Below are 21,307 nucleotides of genomic sequence, written 5' to 3' on the forward strand. Positions count from 1 at the left end.
GGTGAATGCTTTGTTTTGTGAAACCGTTGCCACAATCATGATTACAAATTGTCTTTTCTCTGCACCATTCCCTGCTAATCTACAATGTGGAGCCGCCAGTCTGCCCATGTTTTTGGTGTGTGTCCGTCTTGCGCACTCTTAATGTTCGACAGGTTCCCGGGTTGAAAATAAATGGACGTGTTGGCTTTTAGAGAGTGATTTCCTACGCTGTGAAGGAAATAGTCACAGACTATTTTCTTTTTTTGAGATGGCAGCTCTCCTTGAAAACTTCCAGACTCTTGACAGGTTTCACAAAGGATCTGAATGCAAAGAAGTATAATCAGTAACAGCACCCAAAAAAAATAACAAAAACACCCATCTGTTGTGCTTTGAAGCTTCGGTGTTGTGGGATTTTTCTTTCTTAGAATGACATCTATTCACCAATCAACCTCAAATACATGTCTTTTGACTGTGGGAGGTAAACTCTGAACAGAAAAACCCCAAACCCCAGACTGAGCAGAGGATATTCTTGCTGTGAGGCGACAGGACTAACCACGACTCCACCGTGTGGCAAACTCTCACGGGAGAAGGGAGCATTTGTGAAGAGACGTTGTGGAGACAAAGTGAAAATGCAGATGGCTGAAAGAACTAAATAAAACATGAAGTAATATTTCCCCAGAACAGCCACACTAATAATGAGTCCAGCTCTATAAGCCTTGTTTATAAGTGATCAAACTGCTTTGGAGCCCACGTTTCCATGTTGCGAGTGGCACTCGTCCTCTTTCGGTTGGCAGGTTAGGTGGGTTTGAAGCTCAGTTGGTAGAGTGAGTCATCTTACCAACCAACAGAACAGAAAAGTTTGGGATTTTGAACTTGAAAACAAAGCAAGAAAACACCCTCTGCTCGTGAGGTAATAAGAGCAATCCCCCATCTTTCCCTGTCCCTACGTCAGTGTGTGTCGTTGGAAAGTGCTTCAGTGGAGACCGATGAGTCCATTGACAAGTCTCCATTTACTGTCATCCTTCTTCCCAAAGATGCGGCATTCGTGCCTCTGTTGAAGTCATTTTTATCCTGTTGTGTGTTTCACTGAAGGATTGTGGAGATTTTTAGTGATTGTGAAAGTCATAATATTAGTGAAGATATCATGTAATTGGCAGCGATGCTTGCGGAGTACATCAGCAGTAGCAACACCTTCCCCAGCAGGTTTAATCGTTGTGGAGTGTGATGTTACACAATGTGAGGTGTGTATCCATCACCGTGTGACGCTCCCGCCTGACATGACCTATAGCAAAATGTACATATGACAATACTGCAACATGATTGTATGGGCATATCTAACAGGCATAAGACTTACAGTGTACTCTAGACACATTTGAAATACAGCTTAATTTATTTTATTTTTTTACTTTGCTCAGTTCTTCGGTCTGACTCAGCCACTTTCTCTCCCTTCATCTGCCTGTGTGAGCTTCTAGTGTATCATTACTTTGGTTTGGGGGGGCGAGCGCGGAGCTGTCTTTCAGCAGCTGTGTGTGTGTGTGTGTGTGTGTGTGTCCCACCAGCATTGGTAACAGTGTCTCAGGAGTGCTGCATTAGTCTTTGAAGATCTTAGAGTGAAGGAGAGAGTGAGAGAGGAGGGGGAGAGACTCTCAGACGTGGTCCTTTCTTCTTTTATCACACTCAGCCTGAACTCAGTTTCTTCATTTCTTCTTCTGTGTTTCGTCTATTTTGCTTGTTCATTCCTTCTGTTATCGCTCCACCCTCATCTGTCACTGCATTTTTATTTTTTTTATATTCCTATCCTTATTTTTGGGTTCAAAGATACTCTTGTTTTGATTCTGCAGCAGTGCAGCATGTTTAAGTCTGGATTTAACTACTTTTCTTGGATTACAAGCCAAATTATTAAATACTCCCTTATAGATATTGTAATCTTTTGCATGACACGTTATTGAATGAAAACAAAATGATTTCCCTCTTTATTTAAGGACTGTTGAATGAACCTGCCACCTTCCTGCAATTGGTTACTGTATCTATAAGTCCACAGTGATGCCCTCATTTATAAACTGGGTCACAGACTGCAGGAGATTTCATAATGGAAACTACGAGATATTTTTTCTTCTTTGTAATATGTGATCTCAGTGGAAATAAACCCTGTGTAACCTCAGCAGTAAGGTGTATTTTTTATTCAATGAACTACACATCTCTTGTCATTTACTCAGCAGTAAAACACAATTAGAATTTCATATTTCAGTCTCATCAAACATCAAAGGAACAGTTTTTGTTCCTGATCTTTTCAAAGATTCAGTGTAAACCTGTGAGCGATATTTCTATTGCTACGCCACAAATCTACACGACAGTCGCAGATGCTTTACATGTCCCCCTCCGTTCACATGAAGCCCAAACGTGTTCTTGGAAATGAAGAAGGAGCACCCCAACATACGTTTGCACCTGTGATACAAGATGAACTTTCAGTGACACGTTTGTTCTCATGAAGAAGTGCATTGTCAGTTACCGTAGGCCTTTTAGACTTCTCGCTCCGTTTGAAGTCTGCTCAGGAGTCTGACACAATTTTGGCTGTGCTGGCAGCATCAGACATCCTGGGCTGTTGTCTGTGACGTGATGGTAGTATTGTGTCTCCTTGGTTTGCTTCTCAATGGGCGGTCACCGGAGAGGCACGTTGGTGTGTACGTATGCATGTGTGGGACTGGTAAGCCGATCGGGCGCATGTGAGAGGTTGAACTGAATATCCCAGTGAACTGGCGGCGCTTTTTTTTTTCTTTCTTTTCTTTTGTTAAAATACATGTGAATACAGATGTTTAGTTCAGCCACACACAATATACACAATGCAGTTTTGTGAATGAAGCTGAATAAAGACAAAAAAGCAAAAAAATATACATTGAGGGAAAAATTCTGGGAAAAAGCTTTCCTGACAAGGCAATGCACAGTTTGCATTAGAGTATTTGCAGATGAATGCATTTGTGTAACATGTCTGTAAACACTGACACCAGCTGCAGGTTAACATTAGAGGTTGGCCTTTTCCCAGCATCCATTCTTTTTCCATTTTATTTTCTTAGAAAAACATTATGGCAAAAAGTCTGGGAAAGTGGATAGTTTTACAATTGTTTGTATGTTCAATAATGTACTTTGTCATTAAGTAGTATGTAAATATAATCAAGACAAATGTGAAACTTTAATAAGATACACTGTAAAAACCAGTGTAAATGGTTCAACGGTCGCAGGCTACTGTATATGTGACGACTGTACCTTTAAGTAAAACTGCTGACTTTCACACATTAGCACATGCTTTTAAAAGGGATTTCTTGTAATGTGAAAATTATTAGGAAGGCGAGAAATAAACCAAAAACATGGAATTAAAGGATGTGTGGTGAATGTCTTAACAAGAGACAGGCCTTTATAATAGCTTTGATTCACTTATGTACTTGTAGCGTGCTATTGCAGTATAAATTTTGCTAATGGTATCTGGATGAGGGAAAGAGAGGACCAGATAGGCAATGTCACAATCATAATCTGTCAATCACTGGGCTCTGAAGTCAGAACCTGGCCACAATATGCACATACAGTTTTGTGGCAAGGTCACGTTTCTCTTTATTTCATTTACCTTTAACTTTGCGGTATATAAAGCCCCACATCCCTCCCAGATGTGGCAGCTGTGTCTGTATACATTAATGTCCATGTGAATTAATGTTTTGATGGGGACTTATAGGTGTCGCATACTCATTTGTTATTACAGTAATTAATGTTTTGACAATAGGCCATTATGTTACAAATTTGCATTTGCTACAAATGTACACATCGTTTCACACTGAGATCCCACACACACACACACACACACACACACACACACACACACACACACACACACACACACACACACACACACACACACACACACACACACACACACACACACACACACGGTGGAAAGGCCTGATTGTCTGGTTGCCGGGCAATGAGCTCACAGCAGTCAGCCATAACAACCCTTCCTCCATCAATCAGCTATAGAGTGCTCTACTCTAGTAATGATGTCATCACACTGACACACACACACACACACACACACACACACGCACACACATTACACACTCATGCACACAGACCACTCGCTACACACTTATCTCATCCACTTTGTTTTGACCTTGGTTTGCTCGCAGACGTGAGTGTGTGTGTCGGTTGTCTGAGTTTATGCAGAGTGCAAGAGCAGTGAGTTTTGATTGTCACTTCTCTGCAAAATATTGCAGAGGAGGATACAATCTTCTTCTGATATCAGGCACATAAGTCCATGCCATGGACGCACGCACACACACACACACACACACACACACACACACACACACACACACACACACACACACACACACACACACACACACACACACACACACACACACACACACACCTCTTGCAATCTAGATGTTTTCTCGACAGTTCATTTCAAATCTGCCTTGAAATTATAATTGAAATGAATTTAACTTGAACATGTCTAAAATCTTTTTCATCTGTTCTTCTCAAATGCTCAGCAGCACACTCGTGTGGTTACACACAGTCACACATGAAAGCCTGCAGTACGCATGGTTTTGCTCTGTAAGCCACGGACTCAATGTAAACAATTTCACAACATGCTGGTGATGCATTGCTTTGTTCAGCTGCAGCACACCACAGTCTATGAAGTGTGTATACCGTATGTGAGGTTTAAGAGGATTTTGGCATTTAGCATCAAACAGCACACCATTTCAGTAGATTTAGTTTTGTTACGCAAACTGTCTGCATAATAGCTTGAGTGTAAAGATAATTCACTCTACTGAAAACTCTACAAACTCTCGTTTTCCACTTAGTTTATTCACTGTGGTGGAAGGTGTTGTTTACTTGAAAATTAGGTGGAAATATTCGGCCACACAGCAAGGTACAATACTGAAGCTAACACGGCCAGACTTGTTAAGCCAAAGCATCTGAAATTTTCAGATAATTCAGTGCAGCAGAGCAGCAGAGTAGAGTCAAGTAGATAACGATTATTCAAATATTTTCTTGGAATCCGATAAACTGAACTTGACCTGTACACGTCTGAACAAGTACACATGTCAAGTGGATTTGTTTTAAATGACACCTTTTTATATCTACACACACAACATACAAACAGACATAAACTCTAGTGAAACTAATTACTTCAGGATGACACACACACGAGCTCGCAGTCCAGCTGTGCCTCTGCCAGGCTGGAGGGCAGGGGGCCAGCACAGTGAGGTGAAGAGAGTGGCAAGAACACTAACTGGCAAATCAGGGGCCAATTAAAAACGCTCAGTGCTCTGTGTGTGTGTGTGTGTGTGTGTGTGTGTGTGTGTGTGTGTGTGTGTGTGTGTGTGTGTGTGTGTGTGTGTGTGTGTGTGTGTGTGTGTGTGTGTGTGTGTGTGTGTGTGTGTGTGTGTGTCCTTGTTTGACTGCCAAAGAGAGGGTTGGCAGAGAAAGCACACTTCCTATTCTCTCAGCATGCCCCCTTAACAGAGAGGCTTACGCACGCGCACACACACACCACACACACACACACACACATACACACATACACACACACACGCACGCACACACACGCACACGCACACAAAGTCACGGATTTGTCTTACTCTTTTGTTTTTATTTAGGGCGAATGAAGCCTGCCCTTTCTCTGTTAGTGACTCGCCCATATGTGTCTGTGTGTGCTCACACTGAATTGCAGTTGATAAACTTCACAAAAGTAAAGCTCAGATAGGACAGGAAATCCACAACACAAAGCTAAAACTCAAATACACAACACAAATCCAAACTCCAAACAGGACTGAGTGAGCAGAGGACTGTTTCGGTGGACTGAGGGATTGTGTTTGCTGAAGAACTGACAGAAAGTTATGACAAGAAGTTTGAGAAGTGAAAGAACTAGATACCTGCATGACACGTCTCCGTGTACTTATCACATTACAGCTACGTTCCTTTCAAACTTCATGTCGAACTTTGCCGGAGCAGCAAAGAAATCCCTCAGCAACCATCTATTTACAAAGAAAAAGAAAAAAAAGAAATCACTGCTTCCTCACTTCTCTTTTGGTTTCTAATTTATTGTTATAGTTTGTGTATTTGTGTCCTGCTTTATGAAATAATGTTGCTGCTTTGCAAAACACAACCCAAACACAGCCTTGTGGCTTTTACAATCCCTTTCTGCTGGTTTTAATTTGTGCTGTAGCTTTTGCACTGTGGTGACTCTTTTGTCCCGCTGCAAGAAACGCTCCCGTTTGCTCTTCTGTTCTCTGTCTGCAAACGTCGTATACCTCAACTCATATCTTTTTTTTTTTCTTCTTTTTTTTCAAAATATGTGTTGCTTTTCTCCTGTTGATTATTCTAAGATACTCACAGCTGGCTGTGAATACTAAGTCAGGCAGAAAGCTTTCACGCCATTGTTTGTTACATGTAGTCAGGTTAATTAGGCCTGTGCTCACATACAGCAGCAACAGCAATGGCCTTAGGGGTCCAACATTTATTCAAAGTATTGCATAGTACCCAGTGATTATGTGCACTTTATATACACCCACTACAAAAATTACCCAAAGTGGATCAATCTGCCTTTTGCAGTGTGGGTGAGCGCTCCGTCTGTAAAACTATATGAACAGTACCAGTGGGATTTCTGACTCACACACTCCCTGTCTGAGCTAAAGAATCAAAGACTGGTGAGTAAAGGATTGTGATTAGTGAGGGACACTGGTCTCTCCAGACATCTGTGCACCCAAGATAACATTCCTGTCCTGTTCTGAGCACCTTAAACCTTCAGAGGGCTGATTCCTCACTTGTGGTATGGCAAAATTGTTGCAGTCCAGGAAAATGGGGCCTGTGGTTGAAGAAGGCATTTCCCTTACATTACAGTGTTGGTCAGTCATTTTACACACACACACACACGCACACACACACGCATGCGCACAACAAGAGTCAAAGCATTCTTCTCCCTCTAGCAACCAAGCGGCTGTCAGACACTACGTCAGCTCCCAAAGCATTCTGTGTGTGTGAGTGTACATGTGTGTATGTGCGACTGTACGTGTGTTTCTCTGAGTGTGATTGTCTGCCGTATTTATGACAAATGATGAACTGTGTACTACAGCAAATATAATAGCTGTAAGTAAGTTGGGAGAGCAGCTGGATGCCTCAGGCACTGACAGATTCTCACATATCAGTCCGTATAAGGCCAAGTTATGAATCTTTAAACAGTCTTTAGAAATCTTTTTTTTCATCACTGGCTCCCACTTTTAACCTTTCACCTTCTATTTATGAAGCAACAATTCATCATTCAACACAATTTTCAGTGCAATGCAGCCTGCAGGGCATTACTGCTTCAGCTAAAATTAGCCTTTGAACTTTGTGCTTCAGTATCCACAGGTCACAGTTGTTAAACAACAAAACCGGTACAATAGGCAAAGGATTTGGCAATCGTGGGTGGACAGACTATTTTTTATTTTTTTCCCAGGATACAGTTGGCAAAGAATGCAAGCACATGAAGCGATAGTAATGATTAGTTGGATTAATTCTGTAATCATGACAGCATGTGGTCCAGTACAGAGAAACACTCACACAATATATTTGTCAGACGTGTAGAAAATAAGCAGCTTTCGATCCACAGCAGTCTTGTACGCTTCCCCACGCACACATGCATAACTGTGAACCCATTTACCCACAGTGGTGGAATACATCAGCAGAACATTCGCACAAAAGGCTGCAGCTTTTTCCTTTTGTCAAGTGTGTCAGCCACTCATTTGGTCACTCGAGCTTGGGCCCCAACTCTTAGCCGTGCTTGCGAACAGCCTGGTGCACGACACCAATCCCTGACCTGTTCACTCATTTTAAGTTTGCCTAGATGAAGCATCGGACTGCAGAAAACCTCTCTGTTGAATCCTTGTTGCTTCCCTGACCAATACAGAAACAAAAACAAAGTCTGAGGGTATTTGTGATCATTCTGTGTGGGCCTGCACAGAGGCACTGACTGCCCTCTTTGCTGGTTCAGAGACTGAACGCACGTATCGCTTTGTATAGAAGCCCCAGCGACACCGATCCACATTGATGCAATTCTGGGCCTTTATAATGAAAAACTCAAATCACAATGATTTGTAAGAAGCACAATAACGTAATACACTTCCACTTCCATTCACTCAGAGGCTGCCCACTCTGCTGTGCCTCACAATTCAATTAGTCGCACGGTTAATGTGGTTTACACTGAACCACTCCTGACTCATTTACCAGGATGACTACTGGAGTAGTCATGATGGACGGAGACAAACTGTCCTGAGTTCAGTTGTTGACAGCGTGTGTAGGTGAGGCTGTTGCGTCTTGTGAAGCAGCTCTTAATCTTAACTCACTATTCAAAATATATACCGAGTGACAGCAAATCATAAATTCAAACAGATTTTCTTCATTTTGCATTATACTACAAAATTATCGGCAAATGAGATTTTTAAAATACCATCCAGACAAACAATCACGTAATTTATTAAGATCTGCTTCCAGTATGCAGATCTGAAAGATTCATTCCTAGTAAATCAAGATGAAGTAGTTTACATTTTCAGTCTGATCATCTTGAAACTAGATTATTACATGTCTAGCTTTGACATGAAGCTTCAACAAGTAAAGAGTAGGTTCAAGTGGAATTAACTTCACTTGCATTTTTGTGTATAATTTTTATGTGTGAATTGGGGTAAGGCTTTGTATCCCGCATGTGATGAAGAATTAACAGCAAGTGTTCTGGCGTCTCCATGACATAGATTTAGTTAGGGACCTGATAAAGTCTTCAAAACCAAGCAGAAATATCCTCCTTTGATGGAGCTCTATTTTAGCCAATCTAATGTGGTCAGCTTGAGTCACTTTGCCAACATTTTGGTGGAGCTGTACAGTAAATATCGGTCGAGATGCACATATCCAGAGGCACTTGTGGTCCACCATGACTCACACCGGCTGAGAGCTCCGTTGCCACAACTTGCAAACAGACACACCAAACAGTTTTGTCCATGTCGACTGGCTTGTCTAAATCTTTCGACCTGGATGGGATATTTTATCCAATTGGCCAAGTCATGGTATTTTATACTCACACACACACACACACACACACACACACACACACACACACACACACACACACACACACACACACACACACACACACACACACACACACACACACACACACACACACACACACACACACACACACACACACACACACACACACACACACACACACACACACACACACACACACACACACACACACTCAAACAGCATCCTTCTCTACTGAGCTGTCTGTTTGTTCTTCAGTCACTTGTACCATGCCTGACCTCTGGTGGCATGTGTTGCCTATTGCAAAATATGTCTTCAGTCTCATAGAAATATTGACAATTTGAACCATCATTCGGTTGGATTTCTTGAAACACTGTTTTACCTCTGCAGTGTGACGTGTACCACACTTTTGTGTATTCTCCTAAAGTTAGTTGAGACTTGCAACGAAACCTCCACTCTCTATCCTGCTTTGCCCTCCCTCTCCTCCTCCTCCTCCTCCTCCTCCTCCTCCTCCTCCTTCTCCTCCTCCTATTTTGCTGACATTTTTCAGCTTTCCATACTCCCTGCTGTGTCTGGCTGGCTGTGCCAGTGTTGTCCTCCTAGCGAGTTTCTATCTGCCTCTTCTCTGTCGCCATCTGTTTCGCTCTCTGTCTCTCTGCCTCTCTGTTGCCTCCCTCTTCCTCTCTGTCTGCTTTACTGCTCTGTCCTCTCTATTCTTTCCATCTGTCTTGCTTTTTCGTCACCTCTGGATCTCATCAACTCGACTTTTTTCCCACTCTTAACATTTCTAAGTATTTTTAAATCTTTGTTGCCCTGCACTGTTCTGCTCCTTCTCTCTTTCTTTCCTATTTTCTCGAGCCCTTCTTCTGTCGTCTTTATCTTACCGTATGATGGATTCATTTGCCAGTTGGTGTTTGCTAATCCAGGGCCTTATCTATTTTTTCCTCTTCCTCTGTCTCCTCCTCACATACACACATTACAAACATCTCAATTTCACACAAACCCATCTGCCTTGTGTGTGCCAGTTTGATCTGCGTGTACTCGCATGCATAAGCCTGGCACTCCACTATAAAACCCACTGCAGAAATCTATTGATTCTTTCATGTCTGACACACCAGATAGTCATTCTGTTCCTGGCTCTGCGCCTCTCTTCTATTATTATATTTCATCTTTGCTCTCTGTAGAATACAGTCGCCGCGCACAACGCTGAATGCGTGCAGGCGGTGACACATCTTGCTATCACGTAATGTATCCCACGAAAACAAGCCACGGACATAATTTTCCGTTTCGGCTTCCTGTAAATTTCAATATAACACTTCCCCACAGCGAGACAGCTGAGTCCCCACTTACTCCCACAACTTTTTTTTTTCTTTCTTGTCATTCGTGTAGGAACTGGGTCAGTAGGATGTTTGGCACTACACGCATACATCCCATAAAGAGTCATACACACATCCACGCCACGGCTGACTAACAACAGTGAACATGTGTCTCGTGTCTCTGTAACATCCCCATAATTCTACTACAACCTGCCTAATGAGTCCCATAGAGTGTGTGCACGCCGCCGACAATCAGCCAGAGTGTCTCTTACGCTGGGGTGTGTGTGGGTGTGTGCCAAAGCCAGCTTGTTGCACATTTGATGTCTTTAAGTGTTTCAGTATCAGCATGAGTGGCCATGCTTATAATGGCGACCACTGTTTGCCTTTCTGCTGTGTACACAATAAAACACTTGACACTGTATGAACATAATGAATACTTTCTATCTTTTGAATGAATGAAAAAAAAACACACCAAAAAACCAATTACTTTTGTTCTCACCAATTTTTGACAATTATACAATAAAATCCAAATAAATCCAGTCACTCCAACCTTTATATAGTTATTAATGATCAGAATCACACTCTCTGACGTACATTTGTTCTCTTCATGGCTGCAGAAATCCTCACCTTAACAGGAAAACAAGGCGTTCTACTGTTGAAGACATGTTTTTGCATGTTGCTTGTTTCACTCTGTATTACTGTTTGAAGCAAGATGTGAGGACTCTCTATTTGTGCTTCTGTGTCCAAGCGGAGCTGTGTGTTGCCCTGCCGGTAGATTTTGTGATACATCCTCAGTTGTTTGTCCAGATCTGTTCTGTGACGTGCTGTTCTTTGCTGATGCTCACAACAGAGCCTGTATATCAATATTTTCTGCCATGTGAGTGAGGATGTAACACACAGAATGGCAGGAAAGCTTCAGTTCCCATTAGATGGCACTTTTCTCACTGTAAATGTGGCTCTAAGTGCTTTACAGGTGATTGAATCAGACACTAATAGCAAACTCTATGCATGTTCTTATTTGTCCAGGAAGGAGGCGTCATGTAATTCAATCAGGTCAACTGGACTTGGTTACATGACTATGAAAGACATATAAATAAGAGCAAAAAAACCATTTGTTTCATACTTGTAACTTGGTTGTTTTCATTCACCAGGGAGTGCAGAGTCCCGAGTCAACACACTGCATTCTGGATAAGTCTGGAACCCTCTCCATGGGCTGTACCACCTGCTGACAAACCAGGGGGGTCTGGAGGACTTGTATTGAATGAGGTGAGAGTCTTTGTCCTTGAAAACACATGTCTTTTTTTTTCGTCCCGTGTCAGCGAGTTGTATTATTAAACGATGACATAACATACATCATATCATTTTTGTTGTTGTCACAGATAAAGTTCTGCTTCATAAGTTAGACGACAGTGGCTCACTGCTTGCTGCTGAATCATTACTGACTGCCTGCTATCACATTGCTTTTTCAACCTAAAAGCTGTTAGTCTGACTGCCCTGTTTAATTTGATGTTATCAGTTGTGGCATCAAGGACTTTCCAGCCCTGTGTTTTCTCCACAGCCAAGAGGCTTGTTTTGCTGATGAGCCCGTCACCTCGGCCACTGAGCAGATACATGCTAAGTAAAGGGCATTTGATTTTAATGTGCGTGAAGTGGCAGCTCGTGAGCCAAGGTTTGTCGCTTTGAAACCGCAGCACATCACAAGTGCAGCTCGGATCTCAGATTAGAGGCTCACCCCTCTAATCCTCACTCTCTTGTCATGTGGTGTAATGAGATGACCAAACAATATGTATAGAAGTGTTTGATGTATTTACTCTTTGGAACCTATGCAAGCAAATACCGGAGACATCAAGGCCGAGTTCAGTCACAGAAATCAAGGTAGAGTACAGTATGTCAAGATAAATGTGGTGAATATGTTCAATTTCTGCTTTTGCTGTGATTGGAGGAAATGTATTTTTAGCGCAAGGGGGACTGTAGTCTGCCTAGTGACAAGTGCATTTGTTTATTAGGTTGCATCTGAGCTCTTTGTTGGAGTGGCAATATATTTTTATGTATTGCACCATGTGCAGCGAGTTAGTGTGGGGTCCTCCTGCAGGCATGAAAACCTTATTGGCAGTGCTGAGGGTGCAAAAACACTCCATAAATAAAATCCCTGTGAGGCCTTCGGGAAGTGGAATATATTGTAGTTCATTGTTTTGTATTCATTTCAGATTTCTGCACATGTTGATTCATTGATTTCTGCTCATTAAATCTGCTCTTCTTTGAATTACTTGAAAACTACCGTGAAAGATTGCATTATTATTATTATTATTATTATTATTATTATTTTTCTTCCTGTGATCACTCACAGCACCAATGCTGTCTTTCTCTGGTGATATTGATCCCCAGACAAAACGCACTCTTTTCACTTTCTAGCCTTCCACAGGAACAGTCAGATCACGGGGTCAGCTGGAGAATAGCACCTCTGGAGCTGCTGCTGGTTATATTGCTCACAGACAGCTGAGCGAATGCATCAGGTCAAAGATTTGAACTCGGGCTATCCATTTGATGGATTTAGTTTTTCTACCCTCTATAAGGTGTTGATCCAGTGAGTCATAAAAATCAATATCAAAAAAGCCTTTACGTTAAGTTTCAAGCCTTCCAAATGGTCTCGTATGTTCAGAGTGTTATTTTCCGGCAGCCCGTTTCCTGAAGGAATACTCTGTGTCTGCTTACTACCGTCATGAGAAATAAGCAATAGGCATGGGCGACTTTAATAACAAACACCAACCAACCTCCTCCAGAAATTTGAGTGGAAGATTAATGTTTAAATTCACCAGAGTGTCAGGATACTAATTGGCAGGCCTCAAGGCAGCACTGATCTGTCCAGATATGAGCTAATAATAACTAATTAAAAACATTTCATTATTGCGCAGTACAGACATCAACTGTGCGAACATTAAAAAGTAATACCTGGCGGCTCTGACTGTTTTAGGCTTTGAACCAAGAAGTCGCTACTAAAAATCCATTTAATTGATTCATTTATTTTTTAATGAATTATTGATGCACTCTAATTGCGGTGCTGACATTGATGTGGTTTTCAAGTTTTTTTCCACACTCGATAAATCAATCTGGACGCTCTTATTGAGAATTATGTTGATTGAAACAAGTCTGGGGCAGATTCATCCATCTCCTCTATCCGAGTCAGTGTGGCGGGGAGGCTGGAGCGAAGTCGCAGGCGAAGGCGAAGGCATTGTACACCCTGAGCACATGGAACACACACACACACACACACACACACACACACACACACACACACACACACACACACACACACACACACACACACACACACACACACACACACACACACACACACACACACACACACACACACACACGCTCGCATTCACACCTACACATCCACACCGATTAGCTTCAAATGCATGTTTTTAGGACGGTTGGAGGAAACCTATGCAAACCTCCAAACTCCAAAATACCTGAGGTGCTACTCAGGTATACTTAGGTGCTAAACACTCGGCAAATGTGTGTCCTGTCTCATAAGAGTAGATTTTATTTGAGGGAATCGAAGGAGAATTCCAGTCTCCTCTGTAGAAAAAAAGAGATTCTTCTTTATTTGCATTTGTTTTGATGCTGTTTCTGTTCTGTACGGTGGGAGTAGGGAAGACCCTCTCTGGGCGTCATCATTATCTGCCTGTTATTGCTGTTTCACAAAACAAAAAAAGGAACATGCCTGTTTAAGTGTGCACACACGACATCGACATTTGACAGGGGGAGTAAATCCATTTATCCCGCAGGGAGCAGTGAGTTTGGAGAGCGCTGCTGGAAGTCGCACTGTGCTCTATTCTGTCTCGTTTTCTCCCTCTGTGGATTTGTCCCTCTCTCCCACTCTTCCTGTGTGCCTCTTGGCAAATTCAGTCTGTCATAATGATCAACAGCCTGTTGGCACAGCATATATTTGTCCCAAAAGTCCCAGTCAGCACGCTGTAGTGATTGCTATAAGATCAGATGGTGTCCCTCTTTGTCTTTCCTTGTCTGTCAGTTTCCCTGTGCTGATGTAAGTGTGAAAGGCTGTTCTTTCCTCCTTCACGCTATCACCCTGTTTCTCAAATCCAAATAGTAGGAAAAAAAAGTGTGAGTGCGTGTGTCTTTGAGTGAGAGAGAGAGAGAGAGAGAGAGAGAGAGAGAGAGAGAGTAACAGAGAGAGTGAGAGAATCAGTGCTATTCTTGGCTGGTTGGGGAAGTCTTGGCTCCCTGGCGTATGGGAAAGTGCTCTTGGCGAGTCTTGAACCGAGGCATTCCATTATGCTGTCCTCTCGAAACACACATGGACACACAAACATTTTTGTCACTCAAGAGGATATTACATTCACTAACATGCATTCCCCGGAGAAGCCACATGCTAAACCTAATCCATGCATTAAGAAACAAACTAAGACTTGGGCCCCGAAAGGTAATAGTTTACCTTGTGTTGTCACAGGTAATAGACAAACACACAAATGACGGAACAGCACATTTCCATGATTGTTAGTTATCTACGGGTTTCACACACACACACACACGCACGCACGCACGCACGCACGCACGCTCACTCACTCACTCACTCACTCACTCACTCACTCACTCACTCACTCACTCACTCACTCACTCACTCACTCACTCACTCACATTCAACCCTCCGATATCCTTGCCTATGTCGCCTATCAGCTTGTAGATCTCTCAAGTCATTTCCTTGATTCTGCCTTCATGTCTTTCTCTTTCTTTCTCATTGTATTTTCTTTGTCCACCTCACTGCAGTGCCACTACAAGGTGAAATCTCAGTCTCTCATCTCCTTTATTTACTCCTGTCTTTATCCTCTCCTCCTCCTCCTCCACCCCCAGCCCCCCGGTCTTTTTCTCCTCTTGTCTTTGTCTGTGTCCTTCCCTCTCTTTCCCTCTGCCACTGCAAGGCCTTACATAACTACAGTCCAGCTATGTGGTCTTCGAGGTAGTGATTTGGTTTGGCATCGAAATGGGGTCAGGGTCAAAGGATTTTCTGTCTCATCAGAAAACATGCAACCACCCTCAAGAAAAGTCTGTGTGTGTGTGTGTGTGTGTGTGTGTGTGTGTGTGTGTGTGTGTGTGTGTGTGTGTGTGTGTGTGTGTGTGTGTGTGTGTGTGTGTGTGTGTGTGTGTGTGTGTGTGTGTATGACAGCTTCTGAAACATGTTATTTTCCATCCAGGACAGTTGCTCGTATGCATGCAAGAATAGAGCATATAAATATGGTCTTTTTCTGTAACTGCTTGTTGGTCAGTTAGTCTTTCCTTGTAACATTTCTGTCTGCGGTGTTCCCAGCAGGAGAGAAGTTGTTCTCTCTTAAAACTTAACACAAGCAGTGTGGACGTGCATATTGTGAGTGTAACATCCAATATAAAGTCAGGAGAAGATGGAAACTCGAGCTTAAAATTAAGCACCGTCTTAAACAATATTGACAAATACCCCTGGAGAGGCTTTAGAATAGAATTAGGTTGTATTTAGAATATTTTCAGAAATACTGTCGACATTGATAAATAGACATAAAAAGAACTCAGTATGTTTCATTCTCGTGGGTGTGTTTGGACTTCAGTTTGTAATTCATGCAATATGTCAAGTAGGGTTTTGTCACAGGTTTTTGTATATCCACATAATAAACAGACACTAGATGGGTCTGAGTTTAACACGATTTTATATTATTGATTATAGACCACCATCCCTAATATTTGGAGATAAGGTTTTTGCACCAAATTGTATGCTGATCCATATTTTGCTTAAATATAAACACATCAAATTAAACAGCAGTCAATTTTTAAAAATCAGGAGTAGGGCAATGGATACAAGGACACACACACGGACACACACACACACACACACACACACACACACACACACACACACATACACACACACACACACACACACACACACACACACACACACACACACACACACACACACACACACACACACACACACACACACACACTTGTCACACATTTCCTGGTTACATCCAGTTTTATATGGAGTCTCTCGTGTCCTCAGTCGACTCCTTCCGCAGATCTCGCCTCTCTGCCTCGCTGGTTTTGCTCTCATGCTCCAGTTCTGCCTGCTCTTACATCCACATATCATCCTCCCTGCCATGAAAATCACAATGTCCAGTTCCTGTAGCAGGCATGCCCCCCCCCCCCCCCCCCCCCCCCTCCTGGAACAATAAGGTAATCACTTCTTGTTTTAGCGACTACCATGTAAAGTTTTGATACACAAAACATTTACATATTTTTCTGGCAGATTTGTCTAAGACATACAAAACTGATTGGAGCTATTTTCTTATTTCGAGAGTCTGACGGCAATCAACACGGTAATCCAACATGATTATATACAGGAGCATAGTTGGCCATACATATGGGTTAGAGCATTTTTTATCAAAGTCTATTGTGTTTATCGTGTAGCTTTTGGCGTCAGGAGTAGGTGTGCTGCTGGGCAGCATGCGGACACCTGTGGAGTGTGTTGTTATTATGTTGTGTGTGTGTGCGTGTGTGTGTGTGTGTGTGTGTGTGCTCCTGGCAGTGGAAATTGTTTGTTTGGATGATGGCTGGGTTCTGTATGGCCCCGGTGTGTAGAGCATGCGTGTCCTGTTGAGTCCCGGGGGTGCTGGGTGTGTGTTTGTGCAGAGCGCAGAGCTTTGATGAATGTGTGCTCAACTGCTGCTGCGGCCCTTCTGACATTCGTGTCCCTGTGCCTTTTTCAAAAGGTGGAACACATTATTCACAGACAAGGACACATGCTGAGCAGTCACTCACCTCTCCTTCATCCACACAATGCTGGCTGCTATGCCCATTCATGCCAATTAGTGCCAGTCTGCCTGCCTGTGCCTGTTACGGCAGGGTGGTTCACCTTCACAGAGCACAGCAGTACGGTTCTCTGTCCGAGAGGTGGACACATGCAGGCAGCACCACCAATATGCAGTGTTTGTCATCTTCTTCTGTCAAACAATTGAACCGCACCTGCAAGCAAATCCGGTACCCTTACTACACCATAGTGTGTGTATGTGTGTGCGTGCATTGAAATACATTTCCGTCACAGCTGTTGTGTTCAGTAAAGGAGCTTCTGTAGCCCCTCAGAGTCACCCATCCCACTCCCAAACACTTTTTCATCTCAGAAACGATGCTGCATTCGTCATGTGAGTCTGATTGCCTGCACCGTGTCCCACCCACATAAACAGATGATGGAGGCTCACAGATGAGGTGTTAGAACCATTAAAGAGGATTTGCTTCAAATTAGCATTACAAATTGATTTTTCTGGTTAAAGAGCAATAAGTGAATCCATGTGCTTTGTCAGAGAAACTTTGTTAATTGACTGCATCGTGTGTGTGTGTGATAGAAGACCTAAGTTTCACATCTTTTCAAAATTAAATCTCTGCAATCACTGCTATGTCTTTTCATTTAAAGGGAACATTGGCAAATATATATGTACAAAGAACAAAACAGCGCCAGACGCACAACACATCCAGATACTAGACTATAATGGTGCCACTGTAGAGCTGCAGTTACTGCCTATTAAATGAGAGAGACGTTGTACAGACAGGACACAGTAACATTTGAGGGCAATGTAAGAACTGCTAATAAAAAATAAAATGCTATTTGAAAGCCATGCACTTTTTTATTCAATATTTCAACTGGTGCCAGTGAATTACAGTATTGTTAACTTTAATGGACACACCTACAACCCTTTTCCCCTCTGCAGTCATCGCTACAGTGATGATACATAGCCTAAAAGCAACACTCACACCAAGCAGATTATTACAGAGACTGTTAGTATGTCAGGCCATTTTACTATCCATTCATTCTTTTTAGATCCAATCTTAGCTGACAATGGCCGCGTGCATGGTAGACCCTAGACTGGTCAGTCCACGTGCCCAAAGGAAGAAGAATGAGTGAAATCCAAGTTAACTGTGTGGTTTTAGGCTGTGGAGAAGAATCTCATTGGAAATTATATTTTGTTCTCAAACAGTATTTGAGTTGTCATAGTCAAAACTGTAACAGCACGCACACACACTCTTTTGTATTGCAGTGTTTAGACGTTTGGGTGGTATAATGCATGATGGGGTAATAGTTGTGTGCCTTGAATAAATGAATCAATGGTATTATGGTGAATGAATTCTTCATTTCTGAGTTTTTACTTTTCTTGCCTTGATTTTTCTTTCTTCAGTGAGGGCTTTCATAAAAAGAAAAAAAGAAAAAGAAATCTTGTTTTCGTCCCCCAACTGTCTCCCATCCTCCCACATTTCTCTAGTTCTTCCTTTTGTAAGTCAACACTCATTCTCCGAACAGGATTATACATTGTCTTTGAAATAATATTTGGTTGTTTATGTCTGCATTTGCTCCTGAATAAGAGTGTTGGACTTTTGCCCGCATGTTTGTGTGCCTAAATGTCTGTGATGACTGCCATTGTTTGCGTGAGTGGGAGTGCACAAATACATACAGCGTATGTGTGCGTGAACATGAATGAGAGTGCTTTGGTTCGTGTGTGTCTGTGTGTACATGTTTGAATGCATGTGTGCATATTTACACATTTGTGCATCAGCATGTGTGTGATTGTGTGTTAGTGTGTGTGTACTCACCAGGATTATACAGCAATAGAGGAGCTTAGCAGTGATTTGCTCATCCATTCCATTCCCTCCCTAATCCTGCACACACACACACACACACACACACACACACACACACACACACACACACACACACACACACACACACACACACACACACACACACACACACACACACACACACACACACACACACACACACACACACACACTATTAGAAGCCTGGGAGTGAGTGTGTGTGTGTGTGTGTGTGTGTGTGTGTGTGTGTGTGTGTGTGTGTGTGTGTGTGTGTGTGTGTGTGTGTGTGTGTGTGTGTGTGTGTGTGTGTGTGTGTGTGTGTGTGTGTGTGTGTGTGTGTGTGTGTGTGTGTGGATTAGTAGGTTTGTGAATGGGATGTGGTTTGGGCCGAAGTAGCGCACTACACTGCCAGCAAGTTAACACAGTCTGGCAGAGAGACCGAGATGAAGTGGTACAGAAAACAAAACAAAAAAAAAGAAAAGTGAAAGATATTTCTTGAGTGTGTAAATGGCTCAAACTGAAGAGGGTACTGTTAACACGGTTATAGAGCAATTACAAAAGGTTCTTATTAATAGATTATTATGACAACATTGGTAAGATATGACGAACGTGTATTAAAGGTGTGGTTTTATAAAACTGGCTTGACAATGGATGATGTAGCTGAGGTATGTAACAATTTTATGGCTCTACACACACACACACACACACACACACACACACACACACACACACACACACACACACACACACAGACACAAACACACACACACGCACACACACACACACACACACACAGGGTCACACGTATACACAGAGACAGATGGAAAGATGTAGATAAACAAGAGAGCCAAGCCTTTTCCCAACAGACGAAGGGGGATAGATGGGTAAAGAGAGCGTAGGTAGGCGGGGGTTGCTGTTGTCATAACCACACTGTGTGAAGTTTGCGTGGGCGAGAGAGAGCGGCAGGAGAGTCGGTATGTGTGTGTGAGAGGGAGAGAGAGAGAGAGAGCAGAGGACACTGTGATACGTGTGTGTGTGTGTGTGTGTGTGTGTGTGTGTGTGTGTGTGTGTGTGTGTGTGTGTGTGTGTGTGTGTGTGTGTGTGTGTGTGTGTGTGTGTGTGTGTGTGTGTGTGTGTGTGTGTGTGTATATATAGAAGCTTTTCATCAGTTTCCTTAGTGACTGGCTGTGACTGAGACTGTACTCAGCTCTGCAGAAAAGCAAAAGACGGAGAGAAGAAGTCAGTATTTGCAGTGGAAATTCTCTGTGCACTCGAGATTTCATTGATTCTTATTACGAGGAGATCATTGACTGAGCTTTGATGTTAATACAGAGTACTATTGACAAATGTTTCGCCTCTGTGTTGACTGAAGTCATACTTGTGAATCTTCCAATTAGTCTCAAAATCAATTGTGAGAAGTGTGACTTCAACAAACACAAAAGATATATTGTGCAGCCCGTGTGTTTTTATTTTTACGAGTATGTGTTTGGGTTTGTTTGATTATGTTCAACACGAGCAAACATTTTGATACATAATATCCGTTTCCGAGATAAATCCATGTTCTGTAAACAAACATCCCATCTGCTCAGTTTCGTACAGTTTTATTTTTGTTTGAGATTAAACACTTATGACTACTTCTGTCACCATAAATAATATTTACTACTATAACGACTAGGATGGGGTTGGGGGTCTTTCTGTGTGCAGTTTGCATGTTCATCAGTGGGTTTTCTTCAGCTACTCCCATTGTTCCACGGGTTATTTGGTGAATCTATATTGCCTTTACGTGTGAGTGAGTGTGTGTGCTCTGTGACGGACTGGCAGGCTGTCCCGGGTGTGTTCGCCCATTGCCTGTAATCATGGGTTGGATAAAGTGGTGAAGAAGATGGATGGACTTTGCATAGGCACCTCAGGAATTTGTGGTTGCTCAGATGTACTACAACATGCTGGATATTGTCGTGTTTCTCCAGGATCAGAATAACTAGTACGACATGCTCCAAGCATGTAAGGTGAAATGCTTTGAGTGAGCGCCTTAATTAAATATATAAAAAGTTATTCAAACTTATCTCATTTATTAAGATTCCTTGTATTGCGTGAATGCAATTTGCTTCGGTCGCTTTCAAATACGTACGTTTTAATGTACGGGCCGTCGGTCAAGAATTTGAAGTGTTGACATGTTTAAAAACAAGAGACGTCTGGGTTCATGTACGACATAATGGATTTTGCAAAAGGGCTGAATTTCAGTCTTGGCACATTATATGCAAGTGATTAAACCTGAGACACTTACCAGTGGTCTCCAGTTGTTATTC

General features: G+C 42.5%; 1 long non-coding RNA gene across 1 annotated transcript in view; it reads left to right on the plus strand.

Annotated features, from left to right (window-relative positions):
* LOC308122803 overlaps positions 1-21,307 on the plus strand; it is a 73,607-nt gene that overhangs the window by 44,505 nt on the left and 7,795 nt on the right. Inside the window, exon 3 of the long non-coding RNA XR_013936171.1 lies at positions 11,513-11,627. This is a non-coding gene — a long non-coding RNA (uncharacterized lncRNA). The remainder of the gene's footprint in view (positions 1-11,512; positions 11,628-21,307) is intronic.

The sequence above is a fragment of the Lipophrys pholis genome (genome assembly GCF_963383615.2).
Source record: "Lipophrys pholis genome assembly, chromosome: 17".
NCBI classification, from domain to species: Eukaryota; Metazoa; Chordata; class Actinopteri; order Blenniiformes; family Blenniidae; genus Lipophrys; species Lipophrys pholis.